Source organism: Stigmatopora nigra, chromosome 4 (assembly GCF_051989575.1).
Source record: "Stigmatopora nigra isolate UIUO_SnigA chromosome 4, RoL_Snig_1.1, whole genome shotgun sequence".
Classification (NCBI taxonomy): domain Eukaryota; kingdom Metazoa; phylum Chordata; class Actinopteri; order Syngnathiformes; family Syngnathidae; genus Stigmatopora; species Stigmatopora nigra.
The window spans coordinates 16,737,364-16,763,466 of NC_135511.1; the positions used below are offsets into that span (position 1 = coordinate 16,737,364).

The window sequence follows — 26,103 nt, forward strand, 5'->3', positions numbered from 1 at the left end:
ATTTCTTTTCTGCAGCCTTATTTGTTTTTCTTGACTTAACAAAGAACCTTAAAATTCCCCCAAAATCCACAGAAAGCGACCAATGAACAAGAACCAGTCAGCTTAAAATAATATATAGTCTCAAACCCTGCCAAACTACAAAAATAGCGCGACTTATAGTCCAGAAAATACGATAAATACATTGCATTGCTGCAAATATAATGTTTGGAAGCACTTTTCCATAATTTTTTAATCACTATATATAATTTCTTGCTTCCTATCTTAATATATCGAACTTCAAAAAGCAAAATGAAGTGATATAATTAATTTTCTAATAAAAATACAATGTTAAATCCTCACCTAGCGACCCAATAGATATCTTTATTCACACTTAATGACATCACCTCACAAAATCCTCCATAATAGAAACCAAAAATATGAAAAATGATAAAAAGAACCTTATTAAAAGCATCCTTGTAGATTCACATACATGATGGAGAGTATTTTATGGAGATCTGATACTTTTTCAAATGAGCACAGTTTCCCGTACAGGCAGAAAAATCTGATTAGGGTGACAAGCGCTGAGTGATACTGCAAACCTGTTAATAACATGAAAATTAGAAGGGGGCGCATGCAAAGAAAGGAGATTAATTTAGCTGGAGTCCATCTTGAGCAAATTGCGAAGTTGTGAATATGTTTTCAGATAATGAGCCTTCCTTCTTGTCAGCTCACTTGTCATTTTCTGTAATTAATGTTAAGGAAGACTCCTTCCTGATGCTTCATATTACTCATGTACCATGAAAATTTCTCCCCAGAAATAATTTACATTTATTATCATCACTCTGTTTGTGTGTGGTTTATTTCACACTGGAGTAATTTATTGCTGCAGCATTTTGCTGGCCTTGATTAGTCAGAGAGAGAGAATTTTTTATTTATTTATTAATTTTTTTCCTGTTTAACATTGAGGTATCATCCTTGGTTTAATCCTTTACTATTTTTTTTTAGCCCGTTTTTTTGTGTCTTTATGATTTGCGGTCATTTATTATTAGGATGAATGAAGATATAAAGTAGACAATAATAGAATTGCGCATTAATTTTACACTTTATTCTCAACAGAAAGCTACAGATATCACGGAAAAGAGATTTAGTCCACAGCGTGTGATCATAGCTCAAAGAATCTTTCATTTAAGACTTTTTTTTTTTTAAATTTGACTTGCTGAGCATCTCAGCTTTTTATTTTTTTATTTTATGCAAGCAGATTTATAAGAGCACTTCTTAAATGTATTATTCATCCATGCATGTAAATAATGCATGCCTGGGTTCCACTGTAAATTAACCCTTTACTTTACTAAGGCTGAAGGAGTCATTGTTTTGAAAGGCAATTATGTCATTTAATGAATGTTGTAATTAATACGGTAATTAGCTGAATCACCTTGGAACTGGGTGCCACTACTAAAATGTCTTAATTAAATAGATCATTTCCTCTTTTTTTTGCTGTGTCATGTATCAGGGTGCAGTGAACTATACCAGGATATTAGCATATTTAATTGTTATTGTTTTTCTATGATGTTTTTTATCCAAAATGGAAAAGGTTTTGACAGTTTTTTTCCAAAATCATAAATCCTGATCAGATTTGAAATGTCTTTTTTAAAAGAGAAACGGTAACAGAAATGGCAAATATTGCTAATTATATTTGTACTTTTAAAAAATTAATCACCCCTACAAGTTGCTCACACTTAAGAAAGGTGAAAGATCTCTCTACTTTACGTCAACATAGTTCACTTAACTTAAATACATAAAAACGAGGAATAAAAGAATGGAAGTATTTAACCCAAAAATGATTTTGTGTTCGAAAATATTTTTTTTTACCTTTTTTTGAAGACACAAAAATCAGACTACCGTATTTTCTGGACTATAAATTACTTTTTGCATCGTTTTGCTGGGCCTGTGACTTATATTAAAGTTCGACTTTTATAATTTTTCTCTTACTCTCTCTCTTACTGCCAAAATCCCGTGATATTTTCTTTTTTAGCCTATAGATATCTAAAAAAATTGTGATACCTATTTATTTATTGTTGATGTAATGAATGTTTGTTCTAATTTTTGTTGCCCACCCAAAAATTTGCAATTTACATGTTTTTTTCCCTCTTTATTCTGCATTCTTTGGCTAATGCGGCTTATACACAGGTGCGACTTATATACAAAAAAGCTCCTATACCGCAGACATTATAACCAAAAAGACTCCCTTCCACATTTAAATATCCATTCACAATTATACAATTTAACCCTCAAGCTCTAGTTTCTGTGAAATGAAAAAATTACAAGTCTGTAATTCAATTGGTTCTCAGTATTACACACACGGTGGAATACTCGGGCTTTCTATTTGGTTGCATGTGATTCTATCATTGTCATTATAACATTCATTGAACTAAGTGAGAAATCCATCAAAAACTGACAGTGATCTGTGAACTAATGGCTGTTAGGCTGTAACATTCTTTAATATGATTTTTATTTGACTTAATTTCATCTTCTTTTGCACCGGTCCCAAATCGCCAAAGAGGCTGGTAATCAAAAGACCATTTGTCGAGCTAAACACAGATCAGTTTTCTTACAAGTTAGCCATCTTGTAAATGCTAAATTTGTTTTAGTCTGCACAATGCGGACATTTGCAACAAAACGAAGGTCGGAATATATCTTTGAGGCACCAATCGGCTAACGCTTGGATTTCATCTCTCCCATTAGCAAGTACTTCAACAAACGAAATTGAAAATAGCTCAGCGGGTTTTAATTTTGTACTGACACCAAATTAATTTTATACCTCCTTTTAGAAGGATGGAAATAATCAACCGGGTTTGAATGGGAGCGAAAGACCAAAACAGATGAAATGAAAATGACATTTTATGCAACAAGATAACCCGGTTCATGCGATTATTATCTTCCCCTGCTGTTTATATAAAGTAAAAAGGAGATGATTTCACAATTAATTGTACGCTTTTGCAATCTAGCGTTGACATGTCATGAAGAAATGGTCCTTCACATTGCCTTAGCTAGAGCTTCAATAATCTTGACCCTGGGTATTAATGGATGAGTTAATGGCCTGCAGAAATCCTTTAATTTATGCCAGGGTGAATTAAGAATAAGTAATGGATTCAGCTTTTCAAAAAGGCCTAGACAAGGCATTTCCTTTCAGCCTATCTGAAAAAAATCTAATTATCATATCTCTCCAAATAGGTCCTCTGAACTCATATGTGGCAAAATCTGATAGAAATACATTGGACATTCATTACATGTTTTTTTGTGGCTTAATAGTTCATGCATGTGTTGCACCCTGCATTTTCGCTTATATACGTATATGTGTACATGTGTATATATATGTATGTCTATGTGTACATGTGTATATATATATGTATGTGTGCATGTGTACATGTGTATATATATATATATGTATGTGTATGTGTACATGTGTATATATATATATATATATATATGTATGTGTACATGTGTATATATATGTATGTGTATGTGTACATGTGTATATATATATATATATATATGTATGTGTACATGTGTATATATATGTATGTGTATGTGTACATGTGTATATACATATGTTTGTGTATGTGTACATGTGTATATACATATGTTTGTGTATATGTGTACATGTGTATATATATATGTGTATGAGTGTATGTGTACATGTGTATATATATGTATGTGTATATGTGTACATGTGTATATATAAGTATGTGTATGAGTGTAGATGTGTATATATATATGTACGTGTATGTGTACATGTGTATATATATATATATGTATGTGTATATGTGTACATGTGTACATGTGTATATATGTGTGTATGAGTGTACATGTGTATATATATGTATGTGTGTGTACATGTGTATATATATATATATATATATATATATATATATATATATATATATATATATATATATATATATATATATATATATATATATATATATATATATATATATATATATATATATATATATATATATATATATATATATATATATATATATATATATATATATATATATATATATATATATATATATGTATGTATGTATATGTATGTGTATGTGTACATGTGTATATATATGTATGTGTATATGTGTACATGTGTATGTGTACATGTGTATATGTGTACATGTGTACATGTGTACGTGTATATGTGTACATGTCTATATATGTATGTGTATGTGTACATGTGTATATATATGTATGTGCAAATGTGTATATGTGTATATGTGTACCTTTCTTTTTACAACCTCGAGAAGTCCTTTGCAATTATTCAACAGGGTAAACAATGAAATATCAAAACAAATTCCTTGCTATGACCATCATAGAGACTACTAATAATGGGAACAGTAATGGCGGCCGAAGACAGCGTACTAAATGTTACATACATGTGTATGACCCGGGACTCGCACATTCATAACTAAATAAACCTTACTAAACATTATCTTCTCTCTCACATGCTAAAGACATATATTGCAGACCACAAACTCAACCTACCTCTACAACAACCAGCATACCTTGAAACACAGTAAGAAATAATCACAATAGTGCTTCTTCAATCCAGTTTACTAGTATGAAGAAAAATCTCCCGTGTTGGTTAAACCACTTGCATAAGGCATCAATAATCGAATACCGATAAACATTTAGCATGTCACACATGTTCTTACAAAAAAAGATGTTTGTTTTCCACGTTAACAATAATATACAGTGAATTTCCTTTAATAACGAGAGGATTAAAGCATTTTTTGATTGGGGATGTCCCTAATTGCTAACATTGCTTCTTTTAGGGACACTCGCTGTTCTCATCCATTATTCTGACCTTAATAATTCTCCGCAGTTAGATTCTCCTAATGAAGCCAAAGAAGGAAGTTCAGTCTATAACTTTTATCGCCCGTGACACCCGTGTCGGCCCATCGCTCTGCTTTCCAGTGCCTGTGAGAATTGAAGACCCTCTTGAGGCCTCCCGTGCACTTGGTTCAAGCCAAGACTGCATTTTTAGCAGATGATGTCATGCATTTGTCACATTCAGGGCATCGGATGCAAGCTACTTCACTTTAAAAGCCAGTCGTAACCATTAAAGTCGTGCTTTTCCGTTCACGTACGACTTGACTTCTCAAGTTGCGGAACATCCGAGCAGCCAACTGGTGTCCCCTCGATCCCTAAACATACAAAATCTTCTCCTGTCAAGCAACGGTGTGGTCTTGGCAGTTATTTGGGGTTTGTTTGTAATCTTTTTGGGCGCTTTGTCAGCCGGGCACTGTGATATTAGTGTGAGTGCACCAAAAGCCCCCAAGTCGTGTCACGCACAATTAATGTCCCCAGGTAGCAACTCCATTAGTCTTATGAACTCAAGTCGCAGTGGGGAATGCTAATGGTGAAGGTGCCGCAGGGCATTACGAATGAGCGCAGCCATTGGTAGCACTTTATCCTTCGATTTGACCAGTCTGTACCTTCATCTCATTTTAGAGGCCTACAAGCAACACCCCCCACTTTGCCACTTAAGTGAGACATAGTCAAGTAGCAGGCAGCCTTTCACAATCTAGGAAGGTGAACCACATACACCTCACTCAGTCACTATCACTCCAAAAAGACAAAATAAAGTCCAAGACATTATATCGAGCACCGTATTTTGCTGTTTAATATACTCCCCCCCCCCAATTTAATATACCCGGGTATATTAAATGGCATGGGTATATTAAATGGCAGGGTTATATTCAACGGCAGGGGTATATTAAAAGGTAGGGGTATAATACATGGCAGGGGTATATTAAATGGCGCACAAACAGGAAGGTACGATCCACTCCAGTAAAATATTCCGTTTTTATCGATTAAAATAATGTTTTTTGAGCTTTTTTTCTTGGAAGGGGAAATGTATTTTGATCATTTGTTTTTTTAATTTATTTTTAGATTTTAGAAAATGCTTTTTGAACTAAAAGCACAGAAGAAAATGGGTTAAAAAATTGAAATTATTGATTAAAAAAAGGGAAAATCAGGAAATATAATATACATCTATAATCATTTAAATTTGATCCTAAAAAAGGTACTCGGCACTCATGATTACTTTTTCGGGCCGCACAAATTATGCAGTGGGCCAAATTTGGCCCCCGGGCCGCAACCTTGACACCTATGACATACAGAATAGTTAGATTTCAACTCATGAATTTGGAATCATTACTCATAATGATAGTCCACATTTTTCAGAGGGTTCTTCAAATGTCAGTGCCAATCTTTTACACTACATAACCCACTTTTTCCAAAATCAGACGTCTACGAACAGAATCTAATCCCATGTGGCCAGGTAATCTCTCCCACTGCAAATTCCCTCACTGACTTTCCTAGTATAGCAACATGAAGTGGTTCATTTCCTCTAACAAGCCAGCAAAACCACACAAAAAAGCCAACAGTCATACCAATTCTTGCATGGAAGCAGTTTGCAAGCATGGTAGTAGCTACCTTTAGTCCACAGCTCAATACCATCACATTGCCTTCAAACCTACATGTCAATTGCACGTCACACGGTCTGCCAAGCGAGAAAAGAGATCAAGGTGGTCCGTGATAAAGAGCGAGTTGACAGCAAGCAGAGCGATAGAGGGAGTAACGCTAGTAATTTTGCTAGAATGAGCCCACATCGCCGAACAACCTCCACCCAGGCATGAAAAACACAAGCCTGTCATGATAGTGACTCCAAACACAGAGATCTTATACTATTCTTCTCGCCATCTTTTATTATATTATCAATTACAGATTATAAAGCAACTCTACCAGATATGGTTTTCCATACATTGCTCAATCATGTTGAACTCTCATCATTCAAAACAGAAATCCGCCAGGGGAAGGTCAGGTTAGCAACACAAACAATTCCACCCTTGCACTGGATAAACGTAATTGCATTTACATTTGCTGGTTCATTGTTGAGATAAACCACACAAGTACCCATCTGTTAATCATTTACAAATATGGGTATAATATTACAAGTTATAACAACACCCCTGGAAGTACCGTATTTTCACGACTATAAGGCGCACCGCATTATAAGGCGCACCCTCAACGAATGACATTTTCCCATATATAAGGCGCACTGTATTATAAGGCGCACTGTATTATAAGGTGCACTGTCTATTTTGAAGAAAATTTAAGACTTTTAAGTGCGCCTTATAGTCGTGAAAATACGGTAATTGCTATTGACTTCCAGGTATGAAGCACTCACTACTACACAGTCACCTCTAGAGCCAGCCATTGTTGATGTTTTGGATTTTTTTTGTATAAAATCTTGCAGAGGGGGAGGAGCTATATGATGGAAGATTTTGGAAACTAAGATGGCATCTGCATATTTAACAGTATTGTTTCAGTTCAGGCGTTTGTGTTTTTTTAATATCCGACCGTGGTGGTTTTTCGTTTTTGGTTTTCTGTTTTTTCCATATATAAGGCGCACTGGATTATAAGGCGCACTGTCTATTTTGGAGAAAATTTAAGACTTTTAAGTGCGCCTTATAGTCGTGAAAATACGGTACCCATCTGTTAACCCTTTACAAATATGATTACAAGGTATAACAATAAGCCTGGAAGTAATAAAGATATCTTGTACACAACAGGAGGGCTGGTGTTAGTCAAATTAAATTTTAAAATGTTTTTCACTGTGAACACAATGAGCTTGTTGTATTTTTTTTCTATCAATGATTCAAACAATTGTTCCTATTGATTTGTACATTACATATATTAACAATAAAACAATAGCCTGGAGCAATTTCAACTGTAAGATCAATAGTAATTGGAATCAAACTATTATGGGTTTTCGGTCTGTCGCCTTATTATCTGAACAGTGAATATACGTGTAGAAAAATCTGATAAATATTGATGTATAAGTCAGATGAACATAAAGCTAAAGTCTAAATTGCATCAAGTCTGGAGGGTGGCTGTTGGAAAAATGAGTTAACAGAGCAAAACTGTGATGAAATTGTGTAAGATTATAAAGGATATCGATTCACCGGACATGATATCTAACGTTTCATTTTTTTCTTTTACAGACTTTCATACTTCTCAAGATATGAAGTCATTAGGTTGGTTCTGTAGTTAAATCTGAACATTTATGCTAGTATTCCTAGTTCAATTAAACATAAAATCCAATTCAGAAGTTTAAAAATTAGGGACGTCCCTGATCCAATCACGTGATTGGAAATCAAGTGCAAGGACATCATTTTTAGGTCAGAATCGGGTTAAAATGATTGAGTTTTTAAGATGTTTTAAGTTCTACAAACAAGAAGCAAAAAAATATTAACAAAAGTTTGTTTCGTACTACGCAACTTTTTAGAAAATCGGAATCCAGTTTATGAAAGGTTGTGTTTTTTATATATTTTTCGGGGGAAAAATACACATTCATGCCAGTATTCCCAGTTCAATTAAATATAAAATCCAGTTCAAGAGTATAAAAATTAGGGACATCACCTGATCCAATCACATGATTAGAAATCGAGTGCGAAGACATCATTTTTCGGTCAAAATCGGGTGAAAACAATTGAGTTTTTAAGATATTTTAAGGCCTACAAACAAGGACTGTCAAAAAATATATAAAAATTCATGTTTTGTACTCCGGAACTTTTAGAAGATCGGAATCCATTTTTATATATATACTTTTTTAAAACTACAAGTCAAAAAAAAAAATCAAGGTGGGCAAATATCTTGTCAAATAAGACCACGGACGTATATTTTGTAATACATGAATTTCCTAGTCATTCAGACTGACTGTGTTTAGAACAACTCTAGTTCTGTTATATTGGAATACTTCCCATATAGACACAAGAGTCTATTCAATACTCTGGCTTTAGTTAAGTGTAGAAACCCACTAAGGAGCAAGAAAACAAAGCACAAGGTGTGTCTTCCTCTCAGCACGGCGCACCAGGGACAATGAGTGAGTTTGCTGCCATCCTGGAGGTTTTGAGTGCTTTATTACGGCACACCGAGGAGTGGTTTCCCACTCCTTGGGTCATTAACAAATGGGCAGCCATGTCAGAAAGACACCTTCTACAGTTCTGCCAGCACATCTGCTTCCACATCCTCCGAGCCAGACTGGCTAGTATGAAGGATGACTTGTAGTATGGTGAACTCTTGGGAAAGTCTGAAACATTGGCGCTTTGTTTGTTTGTTTGATCATTCGCAAGTGTCACAAACAAGAATATTGCAAAATGGATAATGTTTCTCCAGTGAGGAGATGTGAGGATTTTAATAAAATCATATATCATCTATGGGGCCGTCAATTTTGCTGAACAAAAATAATAATGGAATAGATCATTTAATATTGCAGTTTGAAGGCTTGGTTCCTTTTTTTTTAAGTTAGTGCCGATATAACAGAAATTAATTTTTTGCAAAAATAATAGAATAGATCAAGGGTGTTAGAATCGGTTGTTGGTTCGCGGGTTGGTTTTTCATTTTAGATATCATATTTAGATTTTTTTTTTAATAAATGGATTAAAAGAACTGGATTAAAAACCCTGAATATTCAGTTTTTTATAGTTCTTTATTTTAGCTTTTTTTAAGTATACTTTTAGATTTTACAAAATGATTTTTGAACTAAAAACACAAAAAAATTGATCAAAAAATTACAACTATTGATTTAAAAGGGGGAAAAATCAGGAAATTTAATATACATCTATACTTTTGATTTTAATTTGATCCTAAAACAGAAAGACGGCACTCATGATTTACTTTCCCGGGCCACACAAAATGATGCGGCGGACCAGATTTGGCCCCCGAGCCGCCACTTTGACACCTGTGGAATAGATCATCTTATATTGCAGATTGAAGGCTTGATTCATGTTTTAAATGAGTGTCTATACACAAAAAAAATAAATTGTCAAATTTCCAGAAAACACAGGAGTATCATCATCATTAATGAACGTTACTAACGTAAATACATTCTCCATTAAAAGCATTTGTTTTACTGTGCCACTTGGGAGTTTGGTGTACTTTGGTTGCTCATATTTTCTTGTTAATTGGGAGAAACAAGCAGAAAAATACAATATTAAATACACATGCTAGCATTGAACAAAATAGTGCTATTTTAATTGAAATATGTTTAACGGTAGGATAAGATGAGGGAAGATAGGTCGGATAAGGATGTGATAGGGCTGGATGTGAGGTTGGGTTGCCAGATTTAAGAAAATAACCTGTACATTTTAGTCAATATCCTACTTTACACGACCGCTAAACCTGGTAAAAGTAATCTTATTTACTCAAATTAGACAATTATAAATCATAGACTTTACTTTTTGTCGTCTTTGTGAGTATAAGTGCTTTCAAAGAGAAAAAATGGCTACTGGAATTCAGTATGATGTTGGCAAGTATGCGCATGTGTGGGCATGCATTGTTAAAATGGATTCCAGGCCGAATGATGTTAAAAAATATGAAAGGAAACATTAAGTCTTGCCCACTTGGGATCACATATCAAAGCTGTTATGTTTCAGAGTGAACAATGTCAACACATTCCTGGCTGAAGAGGACCAAATTTTGATGGATGTCAGTTGGGATTGCTCGACTTGAGGACCAGACAAGTGAAAGCTGATATGTGACATTTATTTACACAGACTGCTCGCCGGCAGTCAAGTCGCAGTGTTATGTAAATAGCCCACCTGTCCTCCCATTGACGCCACATTTTTGATGGGAAATATATTTGGAGTTGGAAATGGAACCTGTGTGACAGTTAGTGTATCAAGTGGTCGGGAATATACTTTTTTTTAATAAACAACTTTCAGTATCAATTCAAACGGGGTATTTCTAAATATATATGTGTGACAGAACATGCATGTTCTGGACTATAAGTCGCACCAGTCATAAAAGACATAACATGTTAAAGCACAGGTGTCAAAGTGGCGGCCCAGGGGCCAAATCAGGGCCGCTGCATCATTTTGTGCGGCCCGGGAAAGTAAATCATGAGTGTTGAATTTCTGTTTTAGGATTAAAATAAAATGAAGAGTATAGATGTATATTAGATTTTCTGATTTTCCCCCTTTTAAATCAATAATTGTCTTTTTTAATCCATTTTTTCTAGATTTTTAGTTCAAAAATCATTTTGTAAAAACTAAAAATATATTTAAAAAAAGCTAAAATAAACATTGTTTTAGATCCATAAAAACTGAATATTCAGGGCTTTTAATCCAGTTATTTTAATCCATTAATAAAAAAAAAATAGTCTAAATTATATCTAAAATGGTCTGACCCACATAAAATTGAGTTTACATTAAAGCGGCCCTCGAACCAAACCCAAGTCTGAAACCCTTGTTTTAAAGTAACATTCGCCAAATAGTGAAAAACAAAAAAATAGGAACAGCTTTTTTTGTACATAACTATTCCCAAAAAACAACAACAGAGATTATTATCCATTATCAGAAAGAAAAACTAAAATACACACCGTACCCAAGTACTAATCACAGGCTAAACTATAAAAAAGTACAATTTATAGTCCGGAAAATACACCACATGGTCATTGATGGATAAACAATAATGTATCAATCCTCCCCTAAGTTAAACATCCTATAGTCTTTATGTAAAAAGCCCAAAAATGAACTAAAAAGGCTGATGATAAACTACCACAAACTCAATTTCCCGAGTTCCTTCACAAGCACAGCAAGCAACACACATTCTACATGGCTAATATCTTGTAATAATCTACAACACAAAGCACACCTCGGACAAAATGAAGCAGCCTAGCTCCCCAAACAAAGAAGTCTCCCTGCCGCAATGACTCTGCGGTGATCCACTTGTATCTCTCAAATGATTTTCATCAGCTTCACCACAAATCCGGTGAGCAGGAAAATCCACACTCGATAACAATGAAAAATTCATATTGTTGTTTTTTTTCCCCCTTTCTCTGTCTGGCTCTTTCCTTCTTTTCTTCTTCTGTCGCTCTCCCCCTCACACAACACTCTCTCTTTCATGATGTGATATATTTAAATGTTAATAACCATTCATTCCTGACACCCGATCTACGAGGCCCCAAGTTTAACAGGAAATCTATTTAATCTGAAGAATCTCATTACAAGATCACGCTAGGAGCGACTATTATCGATAGATGGGAAGCTGGAGGAAAAGGAGCATTAAAACCTCCCCCTACCCGCCCAAACATTTTTTTTTAAAAGGGAATACAGTGGAATCTCGGTTATCGTGGTTAATGGGGACCGAGACCACCCGTGAAAACTGAAAATCAGCGAAGTAACGGCGCACCTTCAAAAATGCCTAAAAAGACATATACAGGTTTTTTATTTTTATTTTTTTAAGCCCCCTGTATACAGTACACCATATAGAATACGGGTAGAGAGTGAAATTTATGTTATAACAAAAAAAACTGTAAAATATGTTGTCTGTTTACAATAACAATTGAGGGTTTAGAACACTGTTCTAACGAACAATTTACTGTATTAATATAAACCTCCATAGCACCTGAAACTGTATTAAAATGGACCTCCAGAAAACGTCAGCGTGTATTAAAATAGACCTCCATAAAACGTGAAAGTGGATTTAAAGTGGATTTCCTGGTTCTCAGAAAAAGGTTGAAAATGAGACTACCATATTTTCACGACCATAAGGCGCACTTAAAAGTCTTAAATTTTCTCCAAAATAGACAGTGCGCCTTATAATCCAGTGCGCCTTATATATGGAAAAAACTGAAAACCAAAAACCACCACTGTTGGATATTAAAAAAACACAAACGCCTGAACTAAAACAATACTGTTAAATATGCAGATGCCATCTTAGTTTACAACATCTTCCATCATATAGCTCCTCCCCCACTCCAATATTTTATAAAAAAAAAATCAAAATATCAACAATGGCTGGCTCTAGAGGTGACTGTAAAGTAGTGAGTGCTTCATACCTGGAAGTCAATAGAAATTATTGTATTTCGACCACTATAAGGCGCACTTAAGTCTTAAATTTTCCCCAAAATAGACAGTGCGCCTTATAATACAGTGCGCCTAATATATAAAAAGTCATTCATTGAGGGTGTGCCTTATGGTCGTGAAAATACAGTATAATTCAACCTCGTGGAGGCGCAAAAAACAACAAAAAGTACGCATAAAGAACCTTCATTTGAGGAGATAATGGCTAAATGTTTTTATTATCCCACACCACTAAAAGGTTTAATCCTTTCTCTCAGAACAAAAAAAGAAAAAAGAAGAAAAACAGCTCATCCTTTAGTGCATTTTTCCGACTAATTTATACATAGTTCTTTGAAGGCATTTAAACGATTATCACTGATTTAACCAAAACGCCTTTTTTTCGAGCATTAGCTACAGATGGTTCCCAAAAGCCTTTTGGAATAGTACTCTCCTAGCTTCTATTATCTCATCCACCCAGCACTATTTAATTTCATTTCCATGAATATGCAATGAATTTAATTTTGAACACTATTTTCCTCGGCTCCTGTAATCACCCAAAAAAAAAAAAAATGCCAGCGTAATTAGTTTCTAATGACTCGGTGTAATTGTTGTAGTAATCATTTTAATTACCCAAATGCACAGACATTAAATGCTAAAAGGGAAGTAATCTGCTTGTACCTCCTACTGCGTCTTTCCATTTTTTTTCTCCTAGAGTTTGATATCTAGATTCCGACATGGACTACTTCATACGGGTTTTTTTTTTTACAGGGTTTTGAGGGGTGTTGGGTTCGATGCCTTAGACATGAGCCTATGACAGGAACAGACTTGCAATCTGCTCAATGTAAATTTGCATGCTTTCCCAAAGCCATTAAGTTAAAATATACAGTTATTGTACCTTTCTGGGACTGGTGCCATACAAATACTTATTGCATGTGCTTATAGCTCAGTCTAACAGATGGTAAATCATGAAATTTTATGAAATTATTGCACCAGTGAGGTGTTTTGAAAAGGAGCAGCTGTGAAGGGAGAGATGGGACATTATAAACACTCGCAGGTGTTCTGTCTTTCTACTCCGCCAGATACATTATACAAAAATTAAATTAGAAATAAACAAGCAAATGTTGCTATGGTGGATGTACTATGTATAATAGGTTTGGTTTTAACAGGGTAAGGGGGAAAAATGGTGTTTTTAAAGTAAAAAAACGTGGGAAAATCCGGATTTGGCAATGTCGGTCTCAATGGAGTCGGATTAGGATCCATTTGGGAGGAAGTGTAATGTTATGCACTTCAGTTAGAGCACATATGGGCAAGCGAAGCTAATAAGGGAGAGCTGGTCAGTGCCAAACGCCAAGCCAAGCTTGTGTTTCTCATTAAGATTTTATTTCTTCCTTACTATTTAATTAGCAAGTCGAGGCTAGGGATTGGTGGGAGGGGGGGTGATGGCTATGCATTTACTATATTTTCACCTTCCAAGTTTTTGGGGATGCAAAGTGGTAGTCTCTTGATCCCTATACTACAAGAAGAGGACTTGTTGATCAGTGTGGTAGTCAGATTAGGCACTAGTGAGTACTTTGAAGGCCTGATATGGGATTAGAGGCCGTTTTGATTGGTTAAAGTTGTACCGGTGTAAAATTAGTGACAGGATTTCCAAGTTTTTGTCTAATTTGGTGAATCCACTTGACTCTAGACCAGAGGTGTCAAACATACGGCCCGCGGGCCGGATCCGGCCCGTCTGGTGGTTTGGTACGGCCCAGGGAAGAAAGCTGCATTGTATAAAAAAAAAAGAATTTTCTTTAAAATGTTTAGTTCTTGTATTATCCGCTAGGGGGTGTTTTAGTACGTGCAGACAACATGAATTGACATTTATTTGTGTTGTTATGTTATTCTCTTGTTCATAATATATTGTTCATAATGTAAAAGGAAGATTTTGTTAATAAACATTTTGATAATTTACTCATTCTTTGCACTAATTATTAGTATTAGTGACTAATACAAAGGAAAACAAGTGGGTTTATTGTTAGTTCTATGTCATTTTGCCAGGGTTTGACACCCCTGCTCTAGACTCTCTTAAAATTGTGATCTTCTAAAAACCTTCCACTTTAGCCAATGATACTTTATGGGTAAAAACTCAAAACAGTATTGGGTTGGGATATTAGTCTTAGTTTAATTTTAACTCTCAAATGGGTAATAAAACAATTATGGTGGACAATAGTGGAAAAAAAAAAATACATGTTGATATATTTAAGGTCAAGTTAGGTTATAATGAATACAGTCTTACCTTCATTTTCAAGTCAAAATCAGTTCAAGGAGGAGAAATCCATTTCTTTGCTTAGTTGACCATAGCATCTTTCTGTTTACATCCAAGTGACCAATCAAAAGTCAGGGAAATCTTAAATGACGAGTGTTCAATCCCAAGGTCTGAAAATTAGAAATTTGTGGGAATGTAAATGGTTGTTTGTCTCATTTTGCCCTTTGGCTGGCAACCAGTTGAGAGTGTCACATTTTGTTGCTGGCTTGGTTGTGTTTTCCATTACAGAGGCCAGGTGTGTGGCAGTGGGCGGAGTTCCCTGCGCCATCGCACCTGCGTCTCATCTCGTCAGGCGAGCATTGAAACACAGGCTAGCCAAGAGAAGAGTGCCAAAGTGTTGCTTTGCTAGTTACTATTGCCAATTTTAAATCTTTTGCCCTTTGTTTTTTTTTGTATGTGCATTGTTACATCTTTTTTAATCTTATTTTTATCTTTATCTTTATACACCATAGTATCTTGGGCCTTGTGTAGGTATTTTCTGGATTGTTTTTTGGGTTTTTTTGGACTAGTTCCTTTCTTTTGTGACACATTCAGTAGCCCTCTAGGTTTTTTGTTTGTTTTTTACATCCCAGTTGACCTTTTTTTGTGTTTGTGTGTGTTTTTGAGTTTAATAAAGATTGTAACATGCCTACTTGGTTTGAGTCGTCTGCTTCAGGGTTCAAACATGCTTCTTCTTCAGCGTACCGTTACACAGGCTACCAGTTGGTGGCTCCGACACCCCCATAGCCCTTGTGAGGATAACTAGAACAAAGAATAAATGAAAGGTTTACAGTAATCCCTCGAATATCGTTGATAATGTAAACCAGACATGGACGCTATAATCGAAAAACCGCAAAGTACAATCATCCCTATGATTACTACCTACCAGACTAATTTCTCATTTTTGTGAAGATAAAAACCTCTCACAATGTTACCTACACACAATTTAGAGCACAGGTGTCAAAGTGGCGGCCCGGGGGCCAAATCTGGCTCGCCACATCATTTTGTGCAGCCCTAGCAAGTAAAACGAGTGCCAACTTTCAGTTTTATGATCAAATTAAAATGAAGAGTATAGATGTATATTAAATTTCCCGACTTTTAAATCAATAATTGTATATTTTTAATCCATTCTTTCTGTTTTTAGTTCAAAAATCATTTTGTAAAATCAAAAAATATATTTAAAAATAAAAATTGTTTTGGATCTCTAAAAAACTGAATATTCAGGGCTTTTAATCCACTTCTTTTAATCCATTTATTAAAAAATAAATCAAAATATTATATCTAAAATGGTTTGGCCCACATAAAAACAAGTTGACGTTAATGCACCCCGCGAACCAACCCGAGTCTGACACCCTTGACTCTTTAATTAGCTTGACATGGATGTTTTGGGATGTGTTAAAAAACCATAGTACCCAAATAAAACCCACACAGGCCCAAGTAGAACATACAAACTCCACACAAATGTCCCATTGACTATTAAACACTTCCAAAACCATAATAGACATGACCAATTCTAAAATTACGACTAATACTTCTGCCTTTACTTGAAATATGCAAACTGGCTTGGATGTGTGTGCGTGTATTTTGAATGTTTCATCATCCTTTACTACATAAATATTATTTCATGGCCATGTATTCATGCTGTGTGACAGGTCTTTTAACATATTCAAATGAGATGCATGCATCTTCTTTTTCTGAAAAGGGCTGGTGCCTGGACACGGGAAATAAAAAAAAAAAAAAAAGTGCTGCAAGGGTAGTTGGGATAGTCATGCATATTCAAATCTACCACTGGACATGGCTGCCCTAAATAGTCGAAGAGCGTGCAGCAGCACTCAAGGGGAGGAGATTGTTTTTCATGGTTTCTTTTATTTTCTTCCTCCGCTCCTTTTGGTTCACATGAGCAATTTTTTTATTGCACAAGAAATATTGAGCTATTGTTTTATCCATCTTGCTTATAATAAATAGTTTTCAGTATCAATTCAAATGGGGTATTTCTAAAAAAATTATATGTGACAGAATATGTATTTTCTGGACTATAAGTCGCACCAGCCATGAAAGACACATTGAAAAGGATTTTTTTTAAAAATCAGAAAGGACAGGTGTTAAAGTGGCGGCCCGCGGGCTAAATCTGGCCCATTGCATCATTTTCCGCGGCCCAGGAAAGTAAATGATGAGTGCTGACTTTCTATTTTAGGATCAAATTAAAATGGAGTATAGATGTATATTACATTTCCTGATTTTCCCCCTTTTAAATCAATAATTGTCATTTTTAATCTATTTTTTTCTGTTTTTAGTTCAAAAGTCATTTTGTAAAAACTAAAAATATATTTTAAACATTGAAAAGGATTTTTTAAAAATCAGAAAGCAAGGACTAAAATGTTAAAGCACCGGTGTCAAAGTGGCGGCCCGCGGGCCAAATCTGGCCCGTTGCATCATTTTGTGCGGCCCGGGAAAGTAAATGATGAGTGCTGACTTTCTATTTTAGGATCAAATTAAAATGAAAAGTATAGATGTTTATTAAATTTCCTGAGTTTTTCCCCTTTTAAATCAATAATTGTCATTTTTTAATCATTTTTTTCCATGTTTTTAGTTCAAAAATCATTTTGTAAAATCTAAAAATATATACAAAAAAATCTAAGATGAACATTGTTTTAAATGTATAAAAAAACGGAATATTCAGGGTTTTTAATCCAGTTCTTTTAATCTCGCTTCACTTTTGTCATTTGACTGCCTGTCTTCGTTAGGATTATTTGAAAAGGGACACCAAAAAAATCATAATAAAAAAGAATATCCATATAAATCAAAGACTCCAACAATATGTAAACGTGTTAAGAGCGTATAAACATGGATCCAATCAGTCCTAAAGTATAAAAATTGAAATGATATAGAGAATGAAAGCCTGTATGCGGACTGATGCTGTACACTGTCACACTTTCTTTTATGAGGCATTAAAAACCAGCTTCTTCTCACACCACCAAACAAAGGCTCTCTAGAAGAGAATCTCATTATGACTGGTAATGACAAATTCAGCCTTTGCAATTATTTGCTGCCATTTCCGGGCGATATCTCGCGGAGAGAGAATTCAGTTAGTGCACTGTGGGCCATAAACTCAGTGAGCTAGTAGCCTGGCTTGGACAGTGATATACTTGCTTAGGGCTATATTACTGGGGGAAATACATTGACGTAAATAGGACATTGTACATTGTTTTTTTATGTATTAAAACAAATAAGAAAAAATTTAGCTTACGTTGCACATGGTTGTAATTTGCAATGAATACATGCAATTTATGGAAGGTAACTTAATGTACATGCTAATCAAAAACATATTTTATTAACATTTGTAGAACATTTTTTTGACCTAAATTTGGATATCGGCATATTTTGTATACTGTGACCTTGAGGTGTATTTGACCTTTGACCTGAAGCATCCTGGATAGGACAAAGCCAGTAACCCTTGTGAAGAAAATTGTCTGTAATATTTTGCTTTTAAAGTTGTCTCATTTAATTTAATTTTGAATCTTTTTGTATTCAATTTTGAGTCTTATTTAAATTAATTTTGAATCTTTTTGTATTCAATTTTGAATCTTTTTGTATTCAATTTTGAATCTTTTTGTATTCAATTTTGAATCTTTTTGTATTCAATTTTGAATCTTTTTGTATTCAATTTTGAATATTTTTGTATTCAATTTTGACTCTTTTTATTCAATTTTGACTCTTTTTATTCAATTTTGACTCTTTTTATTCAATTTTGACTCTTTTTATTCAATTTTGACTCTTTTTATTCAATTTTGAATCTTTTTTATTCAATTTTGAATCTTTTTTATTCAATTTTCACTCTTTTTGTATTCAATTTTCAATCTAATTTAATTTAATTTTGAATCTTATTTAATATAATTTTGAATCTTATTTAATTTACTCTACCTTGAATGATTTTTAGCATCTCATATGTAATATTAATCCCAAAAAATAGTTATTAATGCCTACCTGCTTTCTATATTGACAATTTTACCCAAATATTTCCCAACTGTGCCAAAAAATAAAGCCCAACAAAAAGCATATCTTTCTACTCATACCACAGAATTTAAGTAGGCTTAACTTATTACCTGTATTTGACCTTTCCATGTACAAATCATGAAATCCCTTCATGTTCAATAAAATTTTACTTTGAAGGCAATTGCGAAAATTCATCTTGAGCTAATATCTTTAATGATCTTTTTCAATAGAGACCCCGAGTGAAGTATCCCATCTATAAGAAATAACTACTTCCAGATCGCAGGGGCCAGTCGAGTGACAGGCAGGTCAAGAGGTCGTCAAACTGCCGAGCATGTGCAGTGGGCTGTGTGAAATAAAGGACACGGGGGACGACTCAGCACGCTTTCTCTGACCACCCTCAAAATATTGCTTCCACTTCCCTCATTGCATAGAAAATACTATAAAATATGTGTAGTTCTTGTACACTTCTGTCAAGTGTGGGGTATTTGTGTTAACATTAAAAACAATCATCTTATACCAACATTTAACGTATTTTATGGACTATAAGTTGCACTGTTTTTCATAGAAATACTATAAAACATGTATAGTTCATGTACACTTTTGTCAAGTGTGGAGTATTTGTGCAAAAATTAAAAACTATCATCATATACAAAACATTTAACGTATTTTACGGACTATGAATTGCACTTTTTTCATAGAAAATACTATAAAATACACGTAGTTCATGTACACTTTTGTCAATTGTGGAGTATTTGTGCAAAGATTAAATACAATCATCATATCTCCAACATTTAACGTATTTTACGGACTATAAATTGCACTTTTTTTTCAAAGTTTGGCTTGGACTTGCGACTAAATACTTAAACATGACTTGTAAATTTTTCTTTTTTACGTCTTTAAACTGCCAACAACGAAGTTATGTTTTTTTTTTTTAAAGTCTATCATCAACTGAAAATGGATATCTCAGCAGATCCCTATTGAACCTGTTGTTTTCAATTTTATTATTGTTATTTTAACATGTTTGTTTCTGAAATAAATACAAAACTGCAACTTATATATTATTTTTTTCCTTGTCAGTGTATTCTTTATCTGGTGCAACATTGAAAACATTAAAAAAATAAAATAAAAATGATGAATTGCTTATTTAAACCCAAATATTGCAACAGTAATGTCGAAACTGAATACAGACAAATGAGTTTGGGAAACGCATTTTGTCGAAATGTCTCTGTGTTGTTTCATATATCATTGATTAGACAAAATAAAAAAAGCCATAACATTGGGCCAAGGAACACGGGGTGCTGACATTCTATCACAGCAGACATATATTGACTGGTGCTCCTGAAGTAGTCACTCACTCACTCACTCACTCATCAGTGCAAGGAAGCTGATTGAGTTGCCAGCAACCACTAAATGAGGCCTCCATCTAACATGGCTCCAAATGAACTGCAATCTTTTCAGAACATGGTACAGTCCAGAAAACAAACAAATGTCTTAATGTGTGTGCATCTGGGTGAGACCGCTTTGTGTGATTGAAAGAGGTTTAAAACCTTAGATGAGTTAGCATAACATACATGTTAAGCGTCCCAATTACTTGCAGAGTTTTCGCGCTATCGCGATTATCTAACTAAATCTCCTGATTCTCAATTAAAATATTAAATATTGGTAATAAATTTAATCTCTTTTGCTGTCTTTAAATGAGGGCTACCCACAAAAAAATCATACTCAGAGATAAGGATATTAAAATTGATTTAATTGAAATAAATAACCAATAGTTAGCTATGGATCACTTGCAGTTAATCATGATTAAATATTTTAATCGTGCTGGAGAGAATATGTATTGAAATTTACTACCACATAAAGTTCAGAAAAGTATAACCAAGATAGCTCAATTTATTAAATTAGATTGTTTTTGATTTAAAAAATGGATACAAGAAATTTCCCAAATACGGGATGAATAATGTTGACTAACGCCATCTGCTGTCAAATCAAAGAACTGCAACAGAACATAGCCACAACTCAAGACTCTTGTGGGTCGTATTCAATAATATTTTCATCATTTTCAACTGGCTAATAAAAAGTAAAGTGGACACCCTCGTTTTATCCCATGCTCGTCGACATCTTCACTTGTGGGTGCTTAGTAATGCAAAGAGAGAGAGTGGAACGCAGTAAATTAGCGCTAATGAAGGCGTGTTTGACCAGAGGAGGGGGGGGGGGGGGGGGGGGGGAGGCACGTTAGGAGAGAGAGTCAAGCGGCTTGAACCGAACCAAGGGGTTCCACGCACAATTTGTTTGAACCTGGGTCCTTTTCACACTCTGCATGCTAATTTACCTTGGGGCTGCACCGCCTGTTTTTAAATATCGTTAATTGACTTAAGAGCTCATCAACGTGCTTCGTCTTCATTAGGTTAATGAAAAGGCCCAGTGTTTATTTTTCCTAACAGATTGTGGCAATGACATAATCTAATCGGTTACTTCCACTTCTTGAAGGACTGAATTTTTTTTTATTTGAGTTGATGTTGAAGACATTGGAATTGAGAAAAAAAACATCTTGAACAAAATAGAGATGGAATGAGAAGAAATGTTTTGCCCTTTGGCATTAATCTGTTTTACTTCTCACTAATCAAAAGTGTGAATTAAGTATAAATGTTCATTTTTTTATGTTTTTCAACTCTTATGAGTTCGACACTTCTTTCTTTATGTAACACAAATGGTAAAAAAAATATATATACATATAAATGTTAAAAAAACATGCAAAATCGCCAATTCCTAGAGAAAATTACCCAAAATATTAAATAAAATGAATATGTTAAGTGGTTTCACCATCCTTATCTTCACAAGGATCACAAGGGTGGTGCTGGAGCTGATCCCATGCAACTATAGACACCATTCCTACACATCGTCACCCCTAGTGGCGGTTTTAATTGAAAGTATGGACAAAAAAACAGACTACTAGGAGAAAAAACACTATGGAAATCATTCAAACTCTACATAATAAGTTCGGAATTGATCTCTAGATCTAAAAACTATGTGTCCAACTATCTAACCACTTACGACCATACCACCCACCATATTCGTATAAAACTGGTAAAGACTCAAAGTCCAATATTCCATTTTTTTTTTTGTTCAAAACGTGCCACCTCCAAAGGCCAGTAACTCCGAGGGCACACCTATCTCATGGTTAAGCCAATAAAAAAGTGGCGTGTCAGTAAAATAAATCAAATACCGAGCCAGGACCAACCCCCCTGTCCCCATAACCATCCGAACTACTCGTCCATCGGAGGGCCGCAAAACCTCATCAGCAAATTCTAGCGAATCCTCTCAGGATCTGTTCTAGGGTCAGCTCCTCTCCTATTGCCATAAACAGTTCTCATTGAAGCCAGATTTGCCCCTAAACGTTTTCTGTCCCTCCGTCCATCCTCGTCCTCCCCTTTCCAGCATCCAAAAGCAGACGTTTCCAATAAATCATCCCCCCCCCCCCCCCCCCATACCCGCCGCCCCAACCCATCACTTCTTTGGCAGTTGTATCAAAACCCCCCCTCACCACCCTGTCTGTCCCCAACTTGGCCCATGATGATACGTTGGGCCGAAGTCACTTAAATAAAAAGATCGCAGTGGGAGACATAATGTGTTAAAGTAATAAGATGCTCTCTGGCAGGTCATGGCCCCTTTCCCTGCTCCAGTGCTCCTGTGGAGGCTCTTTGAGTTAATGGCCTGTGGTCAGTGCACTGGTGAGCCATAAAGGCTGCCCTCCCAAACTGCGGCCCCCATTCGGAACATGGGCTCCTCCAAAAGCCACTAACTGGCCCGTCTTGATAACAGCACACCCAGCACTATTTTCTACAGTACATCTGACACTCCCAGGGCTTGTAAATCTTTCATATTTATAATCTCCACTTGGACCTTTCTCCCTTGACGGTCATCTTTACACAACTGTCCTTGCTTGTCAACCCGTTTTCCGATGAAATACAATTTCTAAAGGACGGAGAAGCCAGTGTTGTACCCTGCATTTTCTTATTGCTTTAAACACAGGGAGAAATTATCATACAGTGGTCAGTTGTTGTTGTCTTGACTTCAACTTTTACTGTAATCTGTAATCATTCACACAAAAAACATATAATACAATTACACCCATATATATACATATACATATATATACAGATACATATATATGCATATAGATATATATATACAGATACATATATATGCATATATATATATATATATATATACAGATACATATATATGCATATATATATATACAGATACATATGTATATATATATATATATATATATATATATATATATATATATATATATATATATATATATATATATATATAAAAATATCTATACACATACACATATGTACACATACATACATATACATATATATACACATATACATACATATACATATATATACACATATACATACATATACATATATATATACACATACATACATATATATACACATACACATATGCACACATATACACATATATAAACATATATACATATATACACATATATACACATATATATACATATATATACACATATATAAATATATATACATATATACACATATATACACATATATAAATATATACATATATACATATATACACATATATACACACATATATACACATATATATACACATATAAATATATACACATATATACACATATATACACATATATATATACACATATATATATATATATATATATATACATATATATACCAACTTTTACTGTAATGACTAAAAATCTGCCGTACCTCAACCTATCTTCACCCGGACATTAATAATCGAATACCGATACATACTTTATCATATTACTCTTGCTATTTGGTTGAAGGCATTAATAATCGAACACTGATAAACCTCCAATCCAAAACTAGTTGTAATTCCCAACATGCAATCATTAATAACTCAAAGACTTTAACATGTCACACTAGCAATGCTAGTTTGTAAAGCGACAAACCAAAGAGTTCTCGGTATAACACAAGGGAAATATGGTTAGATTTCGGCAGTGAATTATTTTACCCAATATTGACCTACCTCGGCTATGGCGGATAATTTTACCGAATGGAGAGAGTGACTGTTAATGAATGTAGCTAGAGGGATTAATGAGAAAAAGCAGGAAATGTGTCATGGAGAAGTGTTCCGGCTTGGCAGCAATGGCACCCCGGCCCCCATCTCGCCCTCCACTTACAGTGATTACATGTGAACCCCTGTCATCATCTATAAGTGCTTTTATGAAATTGTATTAAATACCATTGTTTATGCCTGGCTTTTCACTTCCTTATTGGTCGTCCACCACCGTTTGGTTTGCTCGCCCTTAACACGCTTGGTTTGAGTTTCACTTTGGCTTTCATCACAAAGGCGCTATCATGTTTAGTCAAATTAACCAATTAGTCTTCTTGCCAGAGTCACAGAACCTTGTGTTTTTTTCTGGGCTCACATTTATCATTTTGCTTGTGAATGATTAATTTTTCATGCTTCACGCGGAGATCAACAGCACACTTTTTAGTGAAAAGGCAATTGCTAAAGTGGAACAATTTGCCTCAGCCAATATTCCTGCTGATAACATTAGCGTTCATTTAACCCAGCCGAGTATTACAATGGATTTCATCCAGTACAATTGAGGCCTGCTACGATAATTTTAGCAAATAGCAGCACAATTGAGTTGATAAAGGTTAAGTCAAATCATTTTTGTAACCAGACCAAGAAAATAACTAATAACTAAACTTATTTTCGACACCCTACGAATCCAGTTTCTATTTTATTTTTAATTTCCAACCATGTTTGAATTTACTCCAATATTACAATAAGGTGCACCAGATTATAAGGCACATCTTAGAAGATTTGCCCATCTCAAAATGTGTTTCAAATGCAAGGCTCACCGGATTATCAGTAATAGTAATAGTAGTAGCAGCAGTAATAATAGTAGTAGTAGCAGCAGGAATAGTAGTAATAGTAGTAGCAGTAGTAGCAGTAGTAGTGGTAGTAGAAGTAGTAGTAGAATAAGTGGTAGAAGTAGTAGTAGTAGAAGTAGCAGTAGTAGCAGGAGTAATAGTAGCAACAGTAGTAGTAGTAGCAGGAGTAATAGTAGCAACAGTAGTAGTAGTTGTTGTAGTAGCAGCCTTAGTAATAGTAGCAACAGTAGTAGTAGTTGTTGTAGTAGTAGCCTTAGTAATAGTAGTAGTAGTATCAGTAATAGTAGTAGTAGTATTAGTAGTAGCAGCAGTAATAATATTAGTAGCAGCAGTAATAGTAGCAGCAGTAGTAGTAGTACCACAGTCATAATAGTAGCATCAGCAGTAGTAGTAGCAGCAGTAATAATATTAGCATCAGTAGTAGTAGTAGTAGCAGCAGCAGCAGTAGTAGTAGCAGCAGTAGTAGTAGTAGCAGCAGTAGTAGTAGCAGTAGTATTAGCAGCAGTAGTAGTAGCAGCAGCAGTAGTAGTAGTAGTAGTAGTAGAGGTTTATGTTATAAATCCACTAGATGGAACTGTAGTAGTAGTGATTAGGAGTTGTATTACGGATTTCATACAACGATTAAGCAATATTGATCCATATATGAGGGATATCTGATTCCAACATACACTGTCGACTTATGAGAAAAATCTTTAAGTTGCGTCTTATAGTGCAGAAAATACGGTAAATTGCTATTACAGACTTGGCTGAAGCTACATATAGTACGTATAGTAGACATGTGATTGGGGGTAGAAAGCCCACTGCCCAAAAGAAAAAATAAATAAACGGAAAAAAAAACCTCTACCTCCCCCCCACCATGACTTTAATAACCTCCTGGCTTTGGAGCAGACTCTTTGAGAGATATCCTTGAGCCTCACCTCCATCTCTCTAACAGGTCACACGGCGATCCAGGAGATAGTAGGCCATAGTTAAGGTCCAGATCTGC

At 34.8% G+C, this 26,103-nt stretch overlaps 1 protein-coding gene across 2 annotated transcripts in view; it reads right to left on the bottom strand.

Annotated features, from left to right (window-relative positions):
- The window catches only part of lmx1bb (LIM homeobox transcription factor 1, beta b), a 158,128-nt gene extending 142,746 nt beyond the window's left edge, over positions 1–15,382 (bottom strand). For both annotated transcript variants that reach the window (XM_077714955.1, XM_077714953.1), the window contains exon 1: positions 15,169–15,382. The gene's annotated coding sequence lies outside the window, so the exon portion shown is untranslated. The remainder of the gene's footprint in view (positions 1–15,168) is intronic.
- Between the last annotated feature and the right edge of the window lie 10,721 nt (positions 15,383–26,103).